The sequence below is a fragment of the Mizuhopecten yessoensis genome, unplaced genomic scaffold (genome assembly GCF_002113885.1).
Source record: "Mizuhopecten yessoensis strain PY_sf001 unplaced genomic scaffold, ASM211388v2 scaffold5737, whole genome shotgun sequence".
NCBI classification, from domain to species: domain Eukaryota; kingdom Metazoa; phylum Mollusca; class Bivalvia; order Pectinida; family Pectinidae; genus Mizuhopecten; species Mizuhopecten yessoensis.
This window is the reverse complement of record NW_018406198.1, coordinates 84959-110843: the sequence shown is the minus strand read 5'-3', so window position 1 is coordinate 110843 and position 25885 is coordinate 84959. Positions and strand designations below refer to the sequence as shown.

The window sequence follows — 25885 nt, the reverse complement described above, 5'->3', positions numbered from 1 at the left end:
ACGAATATCTTATTGTTAGGTTTAAGTTAAAGGACGGACATCTTATTGATAAGTTTCACTGAAGATACGAACATCTTATTGTTAGGTTACATTAAACGTACGAACATCTTATTGTCGGGTTTCACTGAAATTACGAACATTTCATTAAAAGTACAACCATCTGATTGTTAGGTTTCACTGAAAGTACGAACATCTTTTTGTTAGGTTTCACTGAAAGTACGAACATCTTATAGTTAGGTTTCAGTTAAAGTACGAACATCTTATCGTTCGGTTTCACTGAAAGTACGAACATCTTATTGTTCGGTTTAACTGAAAGTACGAACATCTTATTGTTTGGTTTCAGTTAAAGTACGAACATCTTATTGTTAGGTTTCATTAAAAGTACGAACATCTTATTGTTAGGTTTCTTTAAAAATAAGAACATCTTATTGTAAGGTTTCAGCTAAAGTACGAATATCTTATTATTAGGTTTAAGTTAAATTACGAACATCTTATTGTTAGGTTTCCCTGAAGGTACGAACATCTCATTAGGTTGTACTTAAAGTACGAACATCTTATTGTTAGGTATCACTGAAAGTACGAACATCTTATTGTTTGGTTTAAGTTAAATAACGAACATCTTATTGTTAGGTTTCCCTGAAGGTACGAACCTCTCATTAGGTTTTACTTAAAGTACGAACATGTTATTGTTAGTTTTCACTGAAAGTACGAACATCTTATTGTTTGGTTTCACTGAAAGTACGATCATCTTATTGTTAGGTTTCACTTAAAGTACGAACATCTTATTGTTAGGTATCACTGAAAGTACGAACATCTTATTGTTTGGTTTAACTGAAAGTACGAACATCTTATTGTTTGGTTTCACTGAAAGTACGATCATCTTATTGCTAGGTTTTACTGAAAGTACGAACATCTTATTGTAAGGTTTCACTTAAAATACGAACATCTTATTGTTAGGTTTCATTAAAAGTACGAACATCTTATTGTTAGGTTTCATTAAAAGTACGAACATCTTATTGTTAGGTTTCACTGAAAGTACGAACATCTTCTTGTTAGGTTTAAGTTAAAGTACGGACATCTTATTGATAAGTTTCACTGAAGATACGAACATCTTATTGTTAGGTTACATTAAACGTACGAACATCTTATTGTTGGGTTTCACTGAAATTACGAACATTTCATTAAAAGTACAAACATCTGATTGTTAGGTTTCACTGAAAGTACGAACATCTGATTGTTAGGTTTCACTGAAAGTACAAACATCTTATTGTTAGGTTTCAGTTAAAGTACGAACATCTTAGGTTTGAGTTGAAGTACGAACATCTCACAATTCCCGTACCTACATAATTGTAATTTTCGTTCCGAGTGAAATATCATGGATAAACATCTGATAGTATTGCCAATCTAGTGACAAATAGCCGTTTAGTTGTAGATTACATGCTTGAGATAACGTTAGATATGCTGATGTATGGAACACGAGAGGTGTTAATACACTAATGGTATGGATCTGTCGCCATTATTAGGATGTAAGTACCGAATGGTACGAACAACATGTTAACATCAGATGCTATCGAGGTGAAAAAGTGTCAGTTAATGACTGCATAAACAGATATTGATTGTTACGTCATTGGTTTGTGTGAGAAAATTACGTCGTTTTCTCAAAAATTGATGACGTTACTCTCACAAACAAATGACGTAACAATCAACTGCAGATCTGATGCTTATCCATGTATGACTGCATAAATTATCTTGCACAGTTTCAACATTGTCATAGTGACTGTCTATCAGCTCACATATCTGAAGGGCGATTTGTCAAATGCGAGTGCGTTACAATTGTGAGTTTTTAGGTCACCTGAGCTCAAACTCGTCAACGTCGTCCGTTAACATTTTATATTTCAACTTCAGCTGAAATACTGTTGAAGGGATTTCATTGATACTTTATGGGAATATTACTGACATCTCCCTGAACAAGTGTTGTTATTTTTCGGGTCGATCAGAAATCCAATATGGCCGTGGCGGCCACCATTTTTAAAAACTAGTTCAAACCTAAAGTCAAGTTCTATTTGTTCGATTTCACTTAGACTTTGCAGGAATGATCGGCTCATAGTCCTGACAAAGCATTTTTTTTTTTGAGTCGATCAGAAATCCAATATGGCCGTCACGGCCGCTATTTTGAAAAACTATTTCAAACTTAAAGTCAAGTTCTACTGAGCCGATTTAACTGAAACCTGGTATGAATGATTCACTCAAGGTCCTGACAAAGTGTTGTTAATTTTCGGGTCGATCAGATTTCCAATATGGCCGCCATTTTGAAAAACTTTTTCAAGCTTAAAGTCAAGTTATTCTGAACGGATTTAACTGAATCTTGGCAGGAATGATCGGCTCATAGTCCCGACAAACTTAAATTAACATTATACTTAACTATTTTTTGCTCAAATATGTAGGGATGATTGACATCCTTATCTCCACTTCATATTTCAACAACAAAAATAAATACTGAAGTACTAAGGTGACCGTGAAGGCCCGTGTGCCTCTTGTTCAAAGTACAATATGAGAGCTAACCGACTATAGTATACACACTGTACGTAACTACTCGTGTAACAAAATACATCTGTCGACCTTCATCTGACTGCGATTCACCTGCTCCACAGCTGTTGTAAATAAATACTCTATAGTCAAATTACGTCACTCGGAACTCCTCGGTCTTTGAATGCATCCCAACTGAGAGCAGAACAGACAAACTCTCTAATCAAAACACCAACAAAATCGACGACAACGACGACAAGGAGTAAGGACGTATCAAAAACCACAACGAGGCTACAACGAGATTAGACAACGAACACCAGTCGATGTTAAAAGTGTGTAAGTTGAGTATTTAAAGTGACAATTTAGTGAAGTAAGCTTTTTTATAACCTTGTCACGAAATTCTTCATGATTCTATAGTTTTATACTCCTTATGAACCATTCAAGTCGAGCAATTGGCAAGAGACAATCTTTTCTTGGCGTTTGTAATCAGTAATTGCTAAATTAGCAGCAGCTGTCGGTAAAATGTCTTTCCAGCCGAGGAGAGAAGGTAAGTTGTCGCTTTATTCACCTAGCCTCTCTGGAATACAAGTACAAGCATTTATTCTGAATCGAAATCATATTCCAACAGCATCTCAAACATCGTTATAAATGAATGATCTATTTTACGTTTCAACCTATTGATATCGCACTTATTCTCCCTGTGGCACCCTCTCAGTGCGTCTAATTGAACATGTTCGTTTTTATTCAATTCCAAATGTGAACAGAAATATCTGATACGAGTTATGTATTATGATATTTATAATTCTAGCATGCGATATATTGTGCAAATTCAAGAATAGCTGACACTGTCGTTGTCGGTCGACAGCGTGGTACTGTACATGTTTACTGCTCACTGAAAGACCCGGATATTGCGCTATTTCGGTCGTAGCTATTTTTATCACCGGCTTTCCCATAAGATAAATCTGACCACACTGGACGTTGGCTTCGGGTCGTGTCATTATTAACTACGTAAACTTTAGTTAGAAGATATATACTTTCAGTATCGGCTCAACTTCAGGTTGTCATTTGACTAAATAACCCATTTAACTTCATCAAACAAGAAGCTTCTCACTTAACCGTCATTAAGATACCACTTAGTTTAAGGTGAATTTAGGAGAAAAATTAAGCCACACTATTCGCCAATTAATTTGAAAAGAAAGAGGTGCCCTTAAATCTCCCAAACTGTAAGAGTCCATTACAGAATACAGTATTGGGGTAGACCGACATTAGTCTGTCATACACTGTATTATGTATTTATAGAATACAGTAGTGGGGTAGACCGACATTAGCCTGTTATACACTGTATTATGTATTTATAGAATACAGTAGTGGGGTAGACCGACATTAGCCTGTTTTACACTGTATTATGTATTTATACAATACAGTATTGGGGTCGACCGAAATTAGTCTGTCATACACTGTATTATGTATTTATAGAATACAGTATTGAGGTAGACCGACATTAGTCTGTTATACACTGTATTATGTATTTATAGAATACATTATTGTGGTAGACCGACATTAGCCTGTTATACACTGTATTATGTATTTATAGAATACAATATTGGGGTAGACCGGCATTATTATGTTATACACTGTATTATGTATTTATAGAATACATTATTGGGGTAGACCGGCATTATTCTGTAATACACTGTATTATGTATTTATAGAATACAGTATTGTGGTCGACCGAAATTAGTCTGTTATACACTTTATTTTGTATTTATACAATACAGTATTGGGGTAGACCGACATTAGCCTGTTATACGTAGTGGGGTAGACCGACATTAGCCTGTTATACACTGTATTATGTGTTTATACAATACAGTATTGGGGTAGACCGACATTAGCCTGTTATACACTGTATTATGTATTTATACAATACAGTATTGGGGTAGACCGACATTATTCTGTTATACACTGTATTATGTATTTATAGAATACAGTATTGGGGTAGACCGACATTAGTCTGATGTACACTGTATTATGTTTTTATACAAAACAGTATTGGGGTAGACCAACATTAGTCTGTTTTACACTGTATTATGTATTTATACAATACAGTATTGGGGTCGACCGAAATTAGTCTGTTATACACTGTATTTTGTATTTATACAATACAGTATTGGGGTAGACCGACATTAGTCTGTTATACACTGTATTATGTATTTATAGCATACAGTATTGGGGTAAACCGACATTTATGGCCAATGTGTATAAAAGTGATGTTTCAAACGAATTCAGACCAAGGCAATCTTATAAGTAACAAGAGTCATTGGCAGTCCAAAATTAGTACTATCAAGTGGCAAAACCGGAAGTCGGACGATGGTGACAGACTTTTAAATCTTTTAGAATTCTACATTCAAATAAGAGTATTTTCTGGATGTTTAAATGATACCGCATATACCTGTTCAAGGCAACACGGACCGTATAAACTGTCACTGTCGTATGGTATTATCCCGCCACTGAAAAGTGCCAACTCCCAGTTGATGAGCTACTTAATTACAAGTCTTTGTCATTCTGTCATGTTCCTCCGGGTCCAGTAGTACTGGAGAGAGAGGTAATGTCCCTAAACGAGAGACGTGCGCTTAGAAAACCTCTGCACGATAACCCACACATCTACGATGCTATATAGGTCAGCTGTCAGCTTCTTCAACGACGTCTAAAGTGTTTAGCACTTCTGGAGTCTCTGGAGAAAGTTTGGTACAGTACGATGCAGTAACGTTTAACAGTCATGTTGCATATCCGTCAGCCTGAAGACGGGAACTATTATATAAATCAGAAGTTCAGCGTATTCTTGGATTAGACCAATCTTCGAAATCCCAGGGCTTCACTCTCGATACACGTGTCATCTTTACACCCTGGGGATATGTCGTAACAAAATCTCCCGCTCTGTACGCGACACCGTGTCAATGATACTTTTGTGTGATCCTGTGATGTAAACCAAAATAATCGGGCAGTAGAATAGTTGTAAATGCGCTAGCTTTGAAGTTGGGTGTCGTTCCTCTTTAATCGTCAAAGTACAGGTATATGTAAGTATTGGCCTAATGTAGATAGCACGCACAAAATATGCACATATGTAAAACAGCTACTGAGGCACGTCAAACCTCACCTGACGGTCACAGCTTGCACACCTGATAAGGGTTTTATTTTATATTAATAATATACAGCATTTAATAAAGCGTCCTTTCCAGCTAATAGTCTGGTCATTCTGTAATTTAATCTCAAGAAAATCGCAACAGAATATTTTACGACTGTTTCCTTTTAATTGATTGTATTTGAGTTTGTATTAAAAAATCTACCAAAATCAACCTTCGGGAAAATGGTTAGTTCCCGCATCAAAAGAGATGAAAACCAACGAGGAAAATTCCGTCTTTGCATATTGCATAGTTATCTTCTCTTGTGAACAGGTATTGATTGTTACGTCATTGGTTTGTGTGAGAAATTTACGTCGTTTTCTCAAAAATTGATGACGTTACTCTCACAAACAAATGACGTAACAATCAATACCTGCTCACAAGAGAAGATAACTCTGCAATGCGAAAAGACGGAATATCGCACCTACGGGCCGCCGTACATCAAGAAGAGCTCGCAAAGGGAGATCATTCGTAGTCATCCTCTTAGTGCCTTGGATAATATTCAGAAACAAAACAACGATAACGGAGCCGTATTATTTAATTGTAAGTTGACAAATGCACTTTTTTTTAAAAATGCAATTTATAATGATGAAAATAATAGCAGTTGGCTTCCAATATACGTTTAACATGCCCATCAACCATAAATTGTGTAGCGTCGTCTGCTATGTAACTACGGCCGCACCCGCAGAGAACATGTGTGTTAAACACGACTGATAACCATATTCCTGTCTTTTATAAATTCATCCAACATTGTTTCAATTATAAGAAACATAATTATGTGAAAAATTACATCGAAAAGTGGAAAATCAATAAAAACCTTGGTCCCTCCTTGCTAAAATGAAAAATGTATGGGAGCCCACGAGTGACATGATTTATACTCATTTGCGTTAATGCGTACGTAATTTGCAATTTATTAAATTCATTACGTTTTACAGCCAATCTTGACAATATTGATATCGAAACAAGTTACCTATTTCTAAAACACCCGATATTGACATTTCTCGTCTTGAGTGCATTAGTTTTACTGATTAAAGTCACAAAATTAACCCTTTTAACCGGCTTGTAACTTTTTTTGTCTGGGAAATTGGTGAAAAACGGAACCAGGAAAATTCAGCAAATGCAGATGTAATTACTTGAAATGTATAGGAATTTAAACAACTTTACTCTTTTTTGGCACGATGCTGTAAGATGTTTTTCTTCTTTTAGAATTACGGCTATACCAGTAAATATGGACGAATGTGTCATGTGTCATCAATCTCTCGAGAACGGACGGGATATAGCTGTGACCTTACGACAAAAAGGTAGTATAGGTATCAACGAAGCCAGCGCAAGGTACGTGGCGACTCCATACTTACTATCCCAGGTCAACAAGTACACCAAGATTGTCGCAAGTCATATGTTAATCCAAAATCTATACCCCTAAACCAAAAGAAATCTCAGGATAAAGAAGCAGTCTGCGTTCGAGTTCCCTTTTTGATTTTCAACAACACTGTCTTTTCTGTGGTCAATCTGCAAGATTGTCTGGAAACAAAAGAGGCCCTGACGTACTTCCAGTTCAAACTTCAGAATTTGATTGCACAATTTTGGATATTTGCACAGACCGCAATGATGAATGGGCTGCTGAGGTGAAGGGAAGGATAGAATATGCAGCTGATCTTTACGCTGCTGATGCGTTGTATCATCAAAGTTGTAGTGTTAACTTCCGAACCTTCAGACAGGTACCCCAAGAATTTCCCCCACAAACAAAGAAACAGAGGACACCAGTTGGAAGACCATCAGCAAAAAGAGAAAGTTTTATATATGCAACAGAGTATTTGGTTCAGCATGACAATGAACAAATTACCATCATCGATCTGGTAAAGAAAATGGCAGAACATTGTGGGGAAAAAATTGCATATAGTGTGTCACATATGAAGGATAAATTATAAGAACATTTTGGACCTCGGATTGTGATATCGGAAATTAATAGAAAATCAGACTATTCTCCAGGATTATTATGAGAATCAGACAAAGAGTAACACTGAATCGGAGACAAAATTCATCATCATGACAGCAGCAAAACTTCTTAAAAAAGATATACGTGCAATGCAAGCATCTAAGGATTACTACGGCGACTGAGGATTTGTCTTCTTAAAAAATATCGACTTTGTTCCAGAATCTCTTCAACTTCTGCTTAGGACACTATTTTCAAAAGACTCTGAACTACGTGGTAGCTTCCATTGGCCAAGCATTTATACAAAGTAGTGCCCTAAAGCAGTGCATTTCGCCCTACAAATCGGACTTGGTGTGCAATTACACCATCACTTTGCATCACGACTGCTGATAGATACATTATCAAAACTGGGATTTTGTTCTTCCTATATAGAAGTTCAGAAATTTGAATCGACCGTCCTATCACTGGCTTTGATCATGAAGGATGTCTGCAATATGTACCAGACAACGTTGACCATAATACAAGAACGCTTGATGGCAAAAATACATTTTATGATATGTGCATTATAGCTGGAGTTACTCCTGGAATAACCGGTTCCATCAAAGTTCCAAGACGGGAAGTATCAGCTGAGGAATTGCGTGTCATGGGAAAAATCAATGATGGACATCTTACATAGTGTGGCTTGGCCTTTAAGAACACCTGCTCCAATCTGGTCTCGATTCATGCAAATGGTGAGCAAGGGCAATCATCCAGGACAATCGTCAATTGTGTTCCTTCCTATGATAGATATGGATCATACAAACAGCTCATGCGCCTACTCAACCATACACGTTGTCACTTCAGAGGCTATACGTTATGGGACAACTCCAGTCTTGACCTTCGACCAGCCCCGTTTTTGGAAAGCAATGGAGATTGTTTGTAACGAACCTCCTGGAAGTGATATAGCTCATGTGGTTCTACGTCTGGGAGGTTTTCACACAGAGATTAGCTTTCTGGGAAGCATAGGTCGTATCATGAGTGGAACAGGGCTACAGGATGCGTAAGAAACTATATTTGCTCCGAATGCCGTCAGTCATATGCTCAACGGGAAAGCAGTAGCCAGGGCTGTGAGGGGATTTATGCTGGTGGATTTGGCTTAACAGTCTCTAATTGTAGAACAGATGTTTCAGGCACAGTGTGAATTCAGCGAAGAGTGTACAGAATATCCAGAACTCCTCCAAAGTGTTCTTGCCCTGAGAATCAATTGAATCGAATGATCTCTACCATACTGTCTGATTTGAACGATCATCTTCAGAGGTCAAGGACATCTTCTCTGTGGATCACTTTCTGTGTAATGATGGCGGTTCTTCAACGATTTCTAAAGGCTGAAAGGCCCGGAAATTGGGACTTACATTTACAGACAACTCAGGAAATGTTACCATACTTCGCAGCATCTGGACAACCTGTATACAAAATCTGCGTATATTTACCTCTCCAACATGCACAATCTTGAATCGGAAGACCCAGACGTTTATCAACACTTTCAGGATGGTCATCACGTTTTACGACGTAGTGACCGTTATTGGGCTGGTCTCTCTACTGATCTTGCGTTTGAACAAGTACTGATGAAAAACATAAAATCTTGTGGGGGTTTGACTAGAGGACGGGGAATGGATGAAGCCCAGAGAGCCCAATGGGTGCTATCTATGCCGGCGTATGCAGAGTACACTTCAGTAACGCAAAACATCAGATGATCAGCACAAGGAAACGTCAAAAGGGCGGATGGTGAGATATTTCAAGGACACCCAGACTATCATTGACTTCCTCAAAACATGAAATCCATTTGCAGAAGATCTTTCTTTACGGAACATCGTCACTGGAGAGGTTTCAGATGATACAGCAAATGCAGACAAAGCGTTAGAAATTGGGCAGAAGATCTTCAGGAAGATGGTGGACCAACCTGTTACTGAAAGTAATCACAGTTGGAACAAAACCCAATTCGAAATCTGGATTTGATCATGATCATATTGATGTGGATCCCCAATTGATGTTCCAGCGTCTTATACATGTAACAGCCGCAAATGGTCTGTTTGAGAACACGGCGGATGTTTTCAAGCATGAATTATCCAGTTTCCCATCATCGTTATTTGACAACAACGGATTGCCACGAAAGAGTTGCAAGTCACCACTCGCAGATGCAATATGGTCTCTCGGCACTTGTGAAGCTGACACCACCCTTGATGAAAACGTGCAGCATGGAGGCTCCCTTTTACAAAGAATGCCCTGGCGATCTGAGTCAACTTTCAAAGACATATGTCAAGTATACGTAACACATATCAACGCCAGGTATAATGACTCTGTCATAGTTTTTGACAGCTATCCAGACCACCCAGTCACAAAGGACATTACACACATGCGTCGGTCTAAAGGAATCGTGTCACCCAACGTCAATTTTGCGGAAAATATGCTATCCAAATCCAAGAAGGAAGCTTTCTTGAGGAATCCTGTCAACAAACAAAAGTTCATGGATATGTTGTCATCAATGTTGTCTGAAAGTGGTATAAGATGTCTGAAGGCTGTCGATGATGCCGATCTCATGATTGCACAGTCAGCGGTGAACTTCTCAAAAGAGCAGAAAACAGCAGTAATTGGAGAAGATACAGATTTGCTAGTACTTCTCTGCCATCCTACGGACCCGAATCAATACCCTATAATTTTCAAGTCCGATAAGCAAGTAGGAAGAAACCTAAAAATTCGGGATATTAGCAAAACCATCAAATCTCTCGGAGAAGACATTTGCAATCTGCTGCATTTTATTCATGCAATAACCGGCTGTGACACAACCTCGAGACTGTTTGGTATCGGGAAGAACATTGGATTAAAAAAATGTAAAGAAAATGCATATTTCACGGAACAAGGGAAAACTTTCATTCACAGTTCTTCTTCTCCAACCTCTGATGCGGCAAAATACCACAGTTTGAGAACTTATCTGCACTGTCAGCAATGGATAAACAATGGACAGAATCGTGATCCTACAGAATGGGGGAGGTATATTCAAAACGGTAAACTGTTTCCAGTCAAGTCGTCAATTGCACAAGCACCCGAACAGTAAATGAAAATGATTAAATGCAACTGCAAGCTCAACTGCGATACAAAACGGTGCACCTGTCGTAGAAACGGACTAGAGTGCTCAGCTGCCTGTGGGGAATGTAGGGGAATAAACTGCAATAATTCGATTCCTGTGACCACAGAAGACTTGGGCGAGGATTAGAATAATGCCCTGTGAAATATTGTGAGTAGTACAAAACAGTACGAGTACAAGTACAATTACATAAGACCAATGGACGATTTTGAAAACTTATTAACATCATTTTAAAAATGCTGCCATGTTGGTTTCCCTGTTTATGGTCAACAAGCGAAGAAATAGAATTAATTCCGTCCTTAATAATATTACACATTTCACAATAATACATACATTAAGATTGTATTTGATAAATATTCTAATCATACTGTTTTTTGATAAACAAAGGACATGAATTACCTTAGATTTGTGACTGCAAACCTTGAACTGAGCCATGTTGGCGTCAGTTTGAACACCAGGATGACGTCATAATTGAATATCTTTATTGGCGCCAAAGTATTGAAGGACACTTGACTTATCAAAATCATCCATTGTTTTTGGAATTATATAAAAGTCAAAACTTGCATTAAAATAGCAAATATTTCAGTCGAACGAACTGATTAGATCTAAAATTTGGAGGCTTGCTCATTGTTACCTCAGACTGTCACAGGCTACAATTATTAATGGCTATGTATGACTGTGCTGGTTATCGTAAAGTAAACATGTCGGTTAGAATGTGAGTCCCTGACTCCAGGCACACCGTAAAGTAAACATGTCGGGTAGAATTTGACTCCAGACACACAGTAAAGTAAACATGTCGGGTAGAATGTGAGTTCCTGACTCCAGACACACCGTAAAGTAAACATGTGTAAGATAATAGAAATTAAATGAATTGTTTTTAAATTCTTGTTGAAAAAAGGTGAGCTGAATTATTTTATTGCTTTTGAAGTGTCCTAAAATTCAAAAATGTACTAAAAATCAATATTGATATATTGCTTTTGAAACACATTGTTTTCAATGGACGACTGAAATATTATCGGAACAGTATTAAACAATTAAAATACAATTTTAATAAATTTTATACATGCGGTTATTGATTGATTCACATGATGTTATGTGTTCAGTATATAAATAGTCCCTACGCAATGTTTGTAAACAGTGGAGGGGGTTGTGGGTCAGAAGGTGAAAAGGTCACGCGCATTGATCTGGTTATATAAACTGATTACGCAGCATCAGCTTACTACAGCCGCTGCAGACACCGCCTACAACCACAAAGATGGACAATGGTCAAGGTCAGTTTTGTTGTTTAAAGTACAATCATTTTTGACCCGCCTCCTCCCCATATTCCTCCATCTGGTATTGCTGTACTTACCTGTTAATTATTATCCAGGTGGCGGTTTTATCCCCACCTAGGACCAAACTATTTTATGTACATGTTCCATATTGGTTTATGTTTTGAAAATATTTTCAATTGTCGTTTATACAAAGTAAACGGCCAATTTCAATTCAATCATGTGTTTGGTTATTTATGTTCAGTTTGGTCCAACAAGCTTGCCCTGTCTGAAGTCATGTATAATAACAATTTGGATATTTTTCTGATTCCCCGATAAGTCCGTTTGCAAGAAACAAGAAAACCTTCATCAGCAGCATATTTTATCAAAATAGTATCAGCAGAAGGGTGGATAATATTAATTATATTTTAAGTTCATTAACAAATGGAAGAAATGGGACATTACTTGATATTGCATATAGTATAAAACCCTGGTTTTCGCCAATATATACGTTATATAGGATTTATTGACAATATTTAGTCAAAATTATTAGTGAAACCATTGTTATATACTAAACAATAACACTCATTAAACTGCTTCGTTTCTTTTCCCTTTTCCCTTTTCCCCTTTCTCTAATTTTCGTCTTTTTGTCCTTCTGGTTTTCCGTGCTCGCTTTACAACGCATTAACCTACATAATCAAAGCGCAGTTCCTCCTCTGTACTTTACCATTAACAAAATTCGAATATAATCTATTCAATCAGAATCAAATCTATTCTATCTATATTTATGACTAAAAGAATCTTCCCCTACCTTGAGGGTGTGACAGATAAATCTCCAACCCGAGGGGCGATGTTCTAGTTCTACCATATAGTGACCACCTTCAACTAATCGAAGATTTTGTCACGAAGTTTGGTTTATGCAGCACAAATGACAGACTATATATATTACATAATTATTAATAATTTTTCGCTTAGTTAAAGTTAAGAAAGGAAAATTTAGTTCGAGGAGAGTCCGAGAGAGAGGTCCGAGCAAGCCAGGGATTCGGCAGCCCCCACCTACAAAGCTTTTTCGGAATAGGGGGAAAAGAAGAGAAGTGGTGAATTATTATGTAAAGTCTGTTGAAGTAACTATAATTACTCTGCATCTTAAATTTTATAGGTGTGCCTGGAAAGAGATGTTTTGAAAGAGTTGAAAGTGGGTGCATTAACGATGTCAGATGGTAATTTGTTCCAGTCTAGTATGGTCGAGGAAAAAATGATTGTTGTCTAGTTAGTGTTTTCGAGTATTGCTGTTGGTATTGGACCTGGTGGGAATTTAGGAATGTTTCTAGCTCGGTGCATCCTGTCAGTCGAGGATATGGCCACCATGCCCTGATGAATTTTATGGAACATCTTTAGGCGTGCATCTTTCCTACGATCTGACAGGCTGCCCCAGCCAAGAGTACCAATCATATCTGTTACACTAGAGGTATTCCAAAAGCGATTTGGCACATATCGGACTCCTCTCCTCTGGACCATTTCTGTTTTGTTGATATTATTTTTTGTGTACGAATCCCAAACAGAGCAAGCATATTCTAAAGAGGGTCTAACCAAAAATGTGTAAGCCTGTTCTTTAAATGTTGTTGAGCTAACTTTTAAGTTTCTTTTGAGAAATCCTAGAGTAGAATTTTCCTTGTTGCAAATCTGATATACATGAGAGTTCCATTTCAAATCTGATCTGAGGGTTACACCAAGGTATTTCACAGAATCAACATGTTTTAATAATTTTATTTGGACATGAAGATAATAATTAAAATTGACATGGGATTTTTTCTAAGAAATTATGAGAGCATAACACTTATCTGTGTGGAAAGCCATTAAATTTGTTTTCTCCCAAAGGGCTAGTTTGTCCAGGTCTGACTGCAGGGTCCTACATTTTTCTCTGACGTAATTGTCAGATATACGATGGTATCATCCGCATATAGTCTGACCGTGGAGTTCAAGCCAATTGGCATGTCATTAATATAAAAAAGGAACAGACTAGGCCCCAGTACAGATCCCTGAGGGACGCCGGATAAAACTGTTACATACTCAGAGTTGACGCCTTCAACAAGTACTGATTGGGTTCTATTATTTAAGAAGTTTGAGATCCAGGAAGTAGCTTTATCATCTATACCATAATGACTGAGTTTGTTGTTAAGAAGAGAGTGGCTGACCTTATCAAATGCTTTGGAGAAATCCATAACCAATTTATATGGTTGTTGAGTTGTCAAGAGTTTTGGTAATATCATCAACAAATTCTAAGAGTTGTGTTTCACAGGATCTGAATTTTCGAAAACCAAGTTGGCGAGGATACAAAATATTGTGAAGATCTGAATTTGACATGATGTGTGACACTATGACATGTTCCATTAACTTAAAACAAATGCAAGTGAATGAGATAGGTCTGTAATTTACAGGATCATATTTTTGACTTTTTTGAAATATAGGAGCAATATGGGCGGTTTTCCAATCTTGCGGAACAGTGCCAGATTGTAGGGTAGCAGTATACAGTAGAGGGTTGTGGTCATGGGTGATATTTTGTTAAATGGCTAACCCCTGTATAATGATATTTAAAAAAAATATGAAAATAAAACTGTACTAAAATTGGTATAAGTATGATGAAGTGGGCTATTTGAGCTTCACATTTGTAAAAATAAAAGAAGATTTTTTTCGGTTCGAGAACAAAATATTGGCCATAATCCGAAAGGGTGCCTACACATGAAAAGCTAGCTTTACAGGGTGTTGGATATATCTGATCTGGATTCATATAATTTTCTTTAGCTAAGACGTCAGGCGATATTTTTTCGGGTGTAGAGAAAACTGATTCGAATTGCTTATTGAGTAGGTTTGCATTTGAATAGGAATCTGAAATGAGCTTGCCATCTTCTTTTAGATAGGGGATACCTGTGAAGTCTGTTTTCTTGTGTTTTATGTAGGTCCAAAATTTGTTCATACATGTGAAAGTTCCATTGACCGAAGTCTCATCTGGAGTAACTATGTTTTCTTTATATTTCCAATACTCCTGCCGAATCTTTTTTTGGATGGAATGTTTCAATTCTTTTTATTTCTTTGTAAGATCTTTATCACCAGACTCTGTTGCGTTTACTAATCAAATGTTTAATTTCATGAGATATCCAGGGTTGGCTTTCTTTTGGTCTTGATATTTTGTGTGGTAGATGCATATTCACCAAAGAGTTCAAAAATGACTTGAAATCACACCAGATAGCATTAGTATCAGAAATAGGCTTCTTATTAGAAAATTGAAGCTTAAGATAAAACAAATCTAACTCTTTCTTAATAGATTCCTAGTTAGCTTTTTTGTCTAATGGAATTTGTCTCGATTTTTGTTTTTGTAGAAGTAGAAGCTCGGAATTCAACAAACACAATGTCATGATCCGAAATGCCAGGCATAACATCAACACGGGGGACTAAGCTAGGATGGTTGGTGATGATAAGGTCCAAGACGTTATTGTTTCGTGTGGGCTTTTCTACCAGTGGGGTTAGTCCAGCATCGTCAAGGGAGGTGCCGAAATTATAATGAAATTATATTGGTTGAGAGTGTTGGGTTTTAGAATTTTATGCTCCCAATCCCAACATGGGAGATTGAAATATCCTCCAATGAGTAGACTGGCATTGCGAATAGTACACACTTGCCTTTCTAATAGATGTGTTAAAGCTCATCAAAATTGAACTGTCTGCTGTTTTAGGGTTATAAAATGAACATAAATACAGGGTTTTACAACCTATCATTTCTATTTTAGCCCATGCAATTTCACACTCATCTGGTGGTAAAAGGTCATGTACTGCAGAAGAAACAAAATCTTTCTTTATTGCTATGAGCACCACACCACCTGTTTTTCCACCAACTCTGTCCTTTCTGTAAATGTTGAACCAATCTGAAAAAACTTTAGTGTCTTTAATATTTGGTTTCAACCATGTTTCAGTTCCAATGATGATATCGGGCTTGACACTAACATGATGAATAAGATGTTGCTTTGCTCGAATTGATTGCAAGTTTACTTTCAAAATACGTAGAAGATTTTTTAGAAAATGCTGTTTTCCTGACTAGAGTAGATGAGTGCCCTGGATTAAATACATTAGAAGAGGTCTTTGGACTTATCTGGCTATCAAAACTCTTTACAGAATCTAGAAATAAACTTTCAAAAGTATTTGGAGTACAGATACTGGGGGACTTTGATTTAAACATATTTAATTTGTCATTCAACAAAAAGGATTAGGCACAAGTTATCTCAACTTAGAAACGCCCTCTCCAATACATTTCATTATATTGATTACATGACAACAACAACAAATATATTTGTAATATATATTTATATATATGAACAAAGAAGAAAGGAAGGGAAAAGGGAAGAAAAGAAATTCAGAAGAATAAGAAAGAGAGATGATAGAATAATACTACTGACCTTATAATCTGTTACTATTTTTAATGCAGGTGTGGACTATATGGAAGATATTTTCATTGTCTTCATCTGACAAGTTTGGAGAATAACAGAATAACATTTAGAGAAATATTACAATAACGTGAGATATCATCAATCAAAATTTGTTTTTGGCTGATATACTGCATACAATCAAAAAAATAATGGACTGCATTTTCACACTCATTTCCACATGCACACATTGGATCACCTATAATATTAACTCTATACAAATCATAATTTAAACTACTACATGAATGACGCAATCTTGTATGTAAAATATTTAGTCTACATGAAAAAAATAGGCAACAAGTAACCTTGGTTACGCTGAATCGTTGATTTAAAAATGTTAACGGATGGCTGCTCTCTGACAGTATTTGGTAAATCGTTCCATAGTCGTATAGAAGAAGGAATAAAGGATTGGAATGAACTAGACAGTCGTAAATTGGGAACAGTGTAGTTTTCAGTATTTCTCAAGTTGTAGCTACTTTAGGAGGAAGAATGTTAGTTAAATAAGAAGGTGTTTGTTTATTATGAAGTTTGTACATTAGGGAAAGTTTCTTAAGTTTTCTTCTTTCAGATAGAGGTTCAAGTTGTGATTCTTGATACAGTGATTGTTTACTAGAAAAAGAGGGTAGGCCAGTAATAATTCTTGCTGCTTCTAGCTGAACTTGTTCAGGTTTAGTTAGATCTGCCAGAGAACAACCATCCCAAACTTCACAGGCATATTCCAACACAGGCAACACAAATAATTTATATATTCTTAACAAAGTTTTCCTACTTAACAAAAATTTAAACTTTCGTAGTACTGATATCTTTTTCATGCATGTTTTTTGAATTTCGGAAATATGTAAAGGCCATTTTGCATCTGCACTAAATACAACGCCTAAATGTTTATGACTTTCAACACAATTCAGAGTCTCAGTACCAAAACAAATCTGTAAAGGAAGTATATTTCGCAAATTAGATAATAATAACACATCAGTTTTCTGTTGATTAAATTTAGTAAGACAATCCCGTTACCATTTGTCAAGTTTTTCCAAATCTCTGTTGACACACATTTCAATATCAGCATGAGAAGACGAAGAATACATCAAAGAGGTATCATCAGCAAATAAGCGTGAAATACTATTTAAATTATCAACAATATCATTAATATAAACCAAAAATAACAGAGGACCTAACACACTTCCTTGTGGTACACCAGCACTTGTGTAACCTATATTAGAATACACACCTTTAAAAAGAACCTGTTGTTGTCTGTTTGAAATGTATTTTTTTAATCAATGTAGTAAGCCATCTCTTATACCATAAGCATGCAATTTATGTAAAAGACCCCATATGCCAAACTCGGTCAAAAGCCTTCGATATATCACCAAAAAATAGACAAATATGTTTTTTCTTCTTCTAATGAACAACATATATTATGGTAAATTTCTATAACTGATGGACAGTGGAATGATGAATCATAAAACCAGATTGCTTTTCGTAAAATAAAGAATGATCAAGGAAAAAGTTATAGATGTGTTTAAATACAACTCTTTCAAAAACCTTACCTATACAAGACAACAAAGTAATTGGTCGGTAATTTGACACCAAGTGTCTATCACCCTTTTTGAACAGAGGTAAAATAAAACCCTTTTTCCATATTTCAGAGAATATTTTAGAATTTAGTGACATATTGAAAAGAATTGACAATGGCTTACATATAGAATTTGCTGTAAACTTTAGCAAATGATGACTTATAGTATCATGACCAGATGCTTTTCCTAATTTCAGAATTTTCAAAATATCACTTATTTCATCACTTTCAACCACAATAGAATCAAGTACAGAATCAGTTCTGGAATCAAAACTGGGTAAAAATTTGCCAATATCATCTATGTTTGAGATAGAGCTAAAATAATTATTTAGAATATTTGCTTTCTTATCATCATCATGTTCAATATTTCCATTACAAGGATTAACTAGTGGCGGAATAACCTCCTGAGAACCCGACTGTTTTAATAATTTACGAACTAGTCTCCAATATGACTTCGGATTACTGGTAATAATATTATCTATAATATCACCAACACTATTATAAAACATTTCTCTTGCATATTTTTTCATATTATTAACCTTATTTCTTTGTCTTTTAAATTTCTCCAAGTTGGATATGGACTTAACACGTTTAACGGCGTTATGTAACCGGTCTCGTAGCTGAAAAGCTTTTCCTAATTGGGAATTCATCCACAATTTATCACGAGGTCTTATATAAACTGTTTTTGGGTACACATTCTTTAGCAAGTTTCAAAAATTGTTCAGTAAGTTCAACACATGCTACATGAATAGAAATAAAGTTTTGAAAAAATGTAGGCCAATCAAAAGTATCCATTAAAAAATTAACCTATTAAAATCAGCATGTTTATAGGCCCACATTTCTCTAGTGTAGGTACAAGAGAGATGAACAGGTATAGACAAAAATGCAATACATGCATCATGATCACTTATATAACGATCAATCGGAATTACATACGAATCAGTACATTTGGTAGGATCAATTAATAAAATAGGATCAAGTAACTATTTCTGGTTGTTCCACGACTAGTCGACTCATTAATAACGTCCATTTCCAACATGACTTAAAGTATGATTACGTGATAACGTTAGCATATCTACATTTATATCACCAACAATAATAATAACATTCGGGAATTTGAAGTTGGCCTACTGAATTAAATATTATTCAAAAGATTCAGAGGATATGAAAGCTTCACAAATTTGATGATAGAGGTAGAGATGATAAATAATAAGTACAAATTATAATTTTGTATAAAAAGGTGTCTTCAACGCTCAAACCATGCAATATTTCTGTAAGAAGCCGGAGCTCCCGAGAAAGACGTCCTGCCGCTAGCGCATGCGCAACCCACTCACTCATGTTTTTTGGTTGTCTAACCCGAGGCTCTGTTACACCCTTTAGGTAGGGGATTATTACTTTTCTCCCATCCTATTATTTCAGTCGCAACTCCACCGACGATAGTTTAAACAAAAACACACGTGGGGTATGAACATCGTCATTCACTTTTGATGACGTCACAATTACCGGTGACGCATTTATATGACGTCACAATTGAACACGTACTATTCGGTGCGAGGTTTTCTCCCCCTAGGGGATGACAAGTTGATGTAACTAATAATCATTTCACATCATCGCTTAGCAGCAGCTGTTTATCATGTCTATTTCCTCGATATCCAGGGGTTACGCTCAGTATGCGCATACTTGGATGAGACGAGAAGACTAGTTTCATCCTTTGATGTACGTCAAAGAATCTCGCGTTCGCGTAACGGTAAAACTGTGAAGTCGGCTCTCTCTCCTCTGTAATCTTCAAATGACAGGTATCGGCCTAATGATTGGTTAGGTTTCTTTTACCTGAGACCAATCAAATAGCTAGCCACGTGCCTTTAATTTTGCTATGACATATATCAGGGGTTTTTAATTTTTTAAATTTATTTATTTATTTCAATCCAACAGGCCATAAAGCCCACTTACAGGTTGATAACAAATAACAGTTCATAATAAATTACATACTACAATATCACAGACGAAATGTAAAATTATCAAACAATACATACATGATACATAAAATATAAACAGACTTTGTGTAATTAATTAAACAAATGTATTTGATTTCCGTTTGAAACGTTTTGAGTGATTCGCTAAAAAGACTATCTGGCTGAACATTAAGGAAGCTTAAATTTGCCTGACACCCAATCAAAACACTGTGTTTCCTTACGTCAATACGACTCTTGGTGGGATAAACACGCACTGCACCGCTAGACCAGTCGTACATACTGTTTACACACTTAAAAAGGAACAAATGATCTAAATACATTCTACGTTTTAAAAGAGGTGGTAAATTAAAATAAGCACCTATTTCTTAATAAGATAAAACATCACAGTCGAATTTGCTTTAAAGCATAACAATTTAAGAATTTTTCTCTGAACTACTTCTAATTGATGTGCCAGAGTAGTTCGATATGGACACCATATTTCACAAGCATATTCAAGTTTGTTTCTGACCAATCTAATATACATGTATAGCGAACAGATGGCAGATGTATCAGTACAATTATACAATTATAACGTGAAGATTAAAATAAAAAGTAGATGACATCCATACGCCCAGGTCTTTCACACAACTTCCACTCTTCAATGTTTCACCTCCGATTGTGTACTTAAAATCTATGGACCTTTTCTTATTTGTAAAAACAATATGGCAACATTTCTTCACATGCACTGACATTTTCCAGTCATCACACTATTTGTATACCTTGTCGACATCTTGCTGTAGTAGTTTACAGTCAGAAGCTTCTCCTACTGATTTGTATATTTTAGCATTATCTGCGAATAACAAGGATTTTGAAAACTCTACAACAGATTGAAGGTCATTGATAAACATAATAAACAGTTTTGGTCCGATTATAGAACCCTGGGGTACACCGGAAGTGACATTACACCAACCGGATGTTACCCCATTTACTGTTACACGTTGAAGTCTGTCACTTAAGGAACTCGTGAACCATTTTAACAGATTACCATTAACGCCATATAATGACAGTTTGTGTACTAATAATGTATGATTAATTTTGTCAAAAACTTTAGTGAAATCTGTGTATATGGCATGCACTTCCTTCTTCCCATCAAAAGATTTTGTAATGAAATCTGTAAAACTAGCAAGGTCTGTAACGGTTGACCTTTTTGGCATAAACACATGTTGTTCATTAGCTATCAAGGGATCAATACAATCAGTTTGGTAGGGTCAACCCATATGGAGATTTAACATTAGCGTCGGCCCCCGCTTGGAATTTCAAAACAAGATAAATCCGAAAAGGTAAGGGTATAGAAAGCTTAAATCAGGAACAGTTAGTTTCAGAATTCAGTTAATGATAAATGGGACCTCATTGACTTACACCTGTATGGGTGTTAAAGGTGCGGTAATACAATTCCTCCTAGAGCATTTAAATGACACAATTACTATAAAATTACATCATCATTGTGTGCAACATATTCCAACTGTTATTTTGATACCAAAAATAACATTATTTAAAGAAAGAATTGTTCTTTTTATTGAAGATTTAAGCAGAAAAGTGTGTGAAATTTCATTACTAATGAGAAAATTTCTATTTTCGACACATTAATTCACATAGTTCTAAAGCGATTCTATTTTTCAGACTTGCTTAAAAATTGGCTACTAACAATATCTTTGAATATCAGGAATTTCAAAAAAAAAAATGACAACTTTTGATCAAAAAATGGAAAAACATAGTTATCTTTCCACTTTTCCTTTAACTTGTGTTTCTTCATAACGAAAAGTCATTGGGTCTTGGTATTTGGCCAGTAGGTTGTTCACGTGAATAGATTTAAGTTTTGTAAACGTTTATGACCTTGACCTTCGTTCAAGGTCACAAAAATCAAATGTGCTAAAATAAAAGTTCTGTAACGGGAGTCAGACAAGGAGATCTTTCCTTGCTTTATTTGTTTAGAGTTAACAATATAAAATAATATCCCTACATCTTTTTACCATATGTAGTGGACCTCCTTGCATAACACCAGGTTGAGTGACGGGTATCCTAACAAAATGACAGATAACTGTCACAGGCAAAAGGGGTGTACCACGTATCAGGAAACATAAAACCTAAAGGCGTTCCAAATTTTCCACTTGAATTACATATAACCTAAAGATGTTCCGAGTATGAATCAGGCACCTTTGAGGTTCCCGAAGGGGTAAACTGTCGTATTATAAATTGCTATTGACTGATTTAGATATTTTATGTCTGACCAACGACTACCGTTAATATTTGCGTATAGTCCGCACAATTTTAAGGGGGAAATGAAGTGTCAAGAAAGGGGTGTACACGATACTCAAGAACAATCCAAAACCAGTCCTTGGTCGCGACCACTTCTCGTAAATTTTTCGAGGCTTTTCGGAAATGTTTTGAAATATACTCGCAGCAATAAAACTGCTAAATTTCGTTGAATAATCCCTGATTGCATTGCAAATTTAACAATAACGAAAAGTTGCAAGTTTAAGTCATATAATACTATAGAATCGGATAAATAAACTCGAGTAAAGTAGGCTCAACTTTTCAGGACGTTACGTTGTGAATAGATGATATCGCGACCAGTGGGACTCTTCAAATAGGAGGGGATTAAACTGTACTCGCTGGGGCAACGGACAACATGGCAGCGCCAAAACATTCAGATACGAATTTCCACGAACTTCCATGTAATGAACTGGGTAATATTTTATAGTCAAAAGGTATCACCTACTCCAAATAAGAAAATTGGGGAGCTAGTACACATATGATAGCATGTTAAATTGGCCATATATTGAAAAAGAGGACGAAGCTAAAGCGTCACAGTTGTGACGGACCGTCAGCGGCGTACAGAGTATCGTGTGTTACCTTTTATGTAAATGAAACGTCAGAAGGCTTGTTTTGGACAAACAATTTGATTGGAATGTCATCACTAAATGCATTTGATGTGACCTCTATTCTTTTGAGTTATTTGTGTTGGTTCAATACTACACATGGCAGATTGTTTTGCCCCCGTATCCTCGCATTCTCTCGCGAGACTTGTGCATTTTTCCAGCAAGAACTCTTCGAAGGGGAGTAATCGCGATATCACCTATTGATAAATACTGTACCACGTATCGGGAAACATAACGAAGAATTGTATCGCATTTATCACTCTGTGGTTAAAATGAAGTTCTTTGGGTAAAATCATGCTAAACTCTTCAATCTTGACCGTAGGAATGTGTCAAAACGACATGGGTAAAGTGGCGAAGTTAGCAAGTTTGTGTTGTACCGCAAAAAGTCAACGTCGCGTGATATATTAACCGGCAGGAATTTACAAGTGACATCCATGCGAATTGAACCGATTCAACTGTTGGCGGTCCTCGTCGGAATGACTGCCTTTAAGCGTCACACATTCTGCCGATATCGATGACCGATTCAGTCGGATTTACAGACGATCAGAAAACTGCTTGGAAAAGTGTATTTCATAACAAAAAATAGTAGAAGATTTATCCGTATATAAGATTGAATCTTTTCTGAAATTTATTGTTGTGAAAACAACATCGTTATATTCCAATTAACGTTACCTGTTCTGCCCATGCCAGGTGACCGTGTCAGCGCGCAGGTCTCCCCGTATTCGAGGTGTCAGTCAACGCTAACGTTGTATTTGCGACATGCTTTCTTATTAATTCCCTGTGTTGCCATGGCTATCTGAACAGCATGTATGTATTTACACCTGTTATTGTTTACCATTTTGATTGACAGGTGGAAATATATCCGTTGAAGCTTGGTCAATGATTTATCGGAAAATTATCATAAAGAATGATGGGGTGACTTTCATGTCATTCTGACATATTTTCATTGTTTCCAATGTCACCATCATGTGGTTTTAATGCCTATTAACAAAACGTTGGTGTCACTAGAGCTAACACCGGCTGCTGCTTCGGTCTCAAAAATATTTTATCTGTGTTAACCATCAAATCATACTCTGTTCACATCATGTTCTCCTTAATTATATCTGCGAAAGAAACGAAAGTGAAAACAAGAAAATAAATCAGATATCCCCTCCTCCCCCCACCACTGTTTTGATCCAGGGAAAAAAGAATGTAGAAAATAACTTTTAACGGCTGACGAATCTACCTCTGATTTAGAGTACTAACGTATACGAGTTCCGTACATTTATACCCAAACAATTATTCTGTGCCCATGGTGATTGGACAGATGCGGTATTTTTTATAGATTTTTTAAGCAAAAATAGCAGCAATTATTATTGATGTGAAAACAAAGGAATGGCAATATCACATATCTTTCTTTCGACGTTTACCTGAGCAGAAGCCAATATCCCTGTCAGCAGTACTAGTTTCCATGTATCCGGTACTTTAGTGTTTTCTGCATTTTCTGTCTCCTTTTCGGTACAGACGATTGGATTTTGCTTCAAAAACACTTTCGTTCTCCAATTGGTAAAGTTAACCCTCACACGAATCCAATATATGACTTAGGATATTGTCAGAGTCGTTATCCATCATGCGTTGGAGAATGACCACGTGAGGTCGTATCTCATAACAATCACAAGTCCTCTGAAATGAGTTCGAATCCCGTCAAATACGGGTCATTATTTTTATTTCGTTGTTTCTAATATTTTAATCAGATGACTATTTTTACAATTTAAAAACCAATTTGACAAAATACGTTTTTATTAAACACTTTAAAATATCGTTTTCACCATGAATATTTTTTTAATTTAATAACCAATGTGCTCCAAGACTATGAATCAGTTGGGAGGGAGTGGGTTGGTGTTGGCGGGGGATGGGGGTTAAATTTTCATCTGAAGCAAATTTCTCTTTTCAAAAATTCTTATTGAACCAGTTAGTTCCTTAAGTTATTATTTCCAAAATTCATAACATAGTTATGTTTCTATTCGTAATCTAACAATTTTATCAGATCGGCAAGATGAAAATAAGATGAAAATTTCCAATGTGTGCTAAATTACCTTCAAAACATGCACACAAAAATTAAACACTAATTTAATGTAAATGTTTCGGATATGCCCTATTACCATAGATATGAGGCTGAAGTTAGTTAGTTTTGCATCCAAAATTGAATATAGATATAATTGCTTGCTTGTATGCTATCATAAACATTGTATTCTACAAACGTTTTCAACAAATAGAATTCTTATAAAACAAAACAATAGAAATAAACAATAGTTATAGGGAGCGATCGCGAGACCTATACACAGCCCACCGAAACAAAATATCAGCTCAGACATAGAAATCTTCATCACGATATCTACTTGATTACTAACATCTCGGCTGTTTACGGGAAGGAGCAGTCGTGTTATGCCGTTCCACACATTGCACAGTGTGCGTGACTGGTGAACCGTGGCGGCTGGTATTTATGTGCCCGGTGGTATTTATTTTGACAAAGGAGCACATTGGTTTAAGTCGGATAATGACCTCAACCTGGAATTTCTTCTGAATACAACACAAAGATTCGGGCTAACGCCCTCATCTCAGTGTTGTATTCAGAAGAAATCCCAGGTTTCGGTTATTATCCATTACGTAACGGATGTCGTCATACGCATACTAGGGCTGTAGATGGGATTCCGTTTATGACGTTGTCCACATAATTTCAGGTTGATTAAAATCGCCGAATATCAGTACATTGCTGTGTTCGTTCATAGTATCGAACACTTTTTCGATAGATTTGTGTAATTCATGTATATAGGTAACGTCACATTCCGGGGAAAGATACACACAACAAACATACAGTTTGTGTTCGATAGACATTATCTCAACTCCCTCGAAGTCAGCCTGGAATTCTCGTTTATAGCCAAAAAGAGACCCCCCCCCCCGCCA

General features: G+C 36.3%; 1 protein-coding gene across 1 annotated transcript in view; it reads left to right on the top strand.

The window, feature by feature from the left end:
- Positions 1–2743: 2743 nt before the first annotated feature.
- The window catches only part of LOC110451024 (sodium-dependent glucose transporter 1B-like), a 35015-nt gene continuing 11873 nt past the window's right edge, over positions 2744–25885 (top strand). The window contains exon 1 of the mRNA XM_021498857.1: positions 2744–2862. The gene's annotated coding sequence lies outside the window, so the exon portion shown is untranslated. The remainder of the gene's footprint in view (positions 2863–25885) is intronic.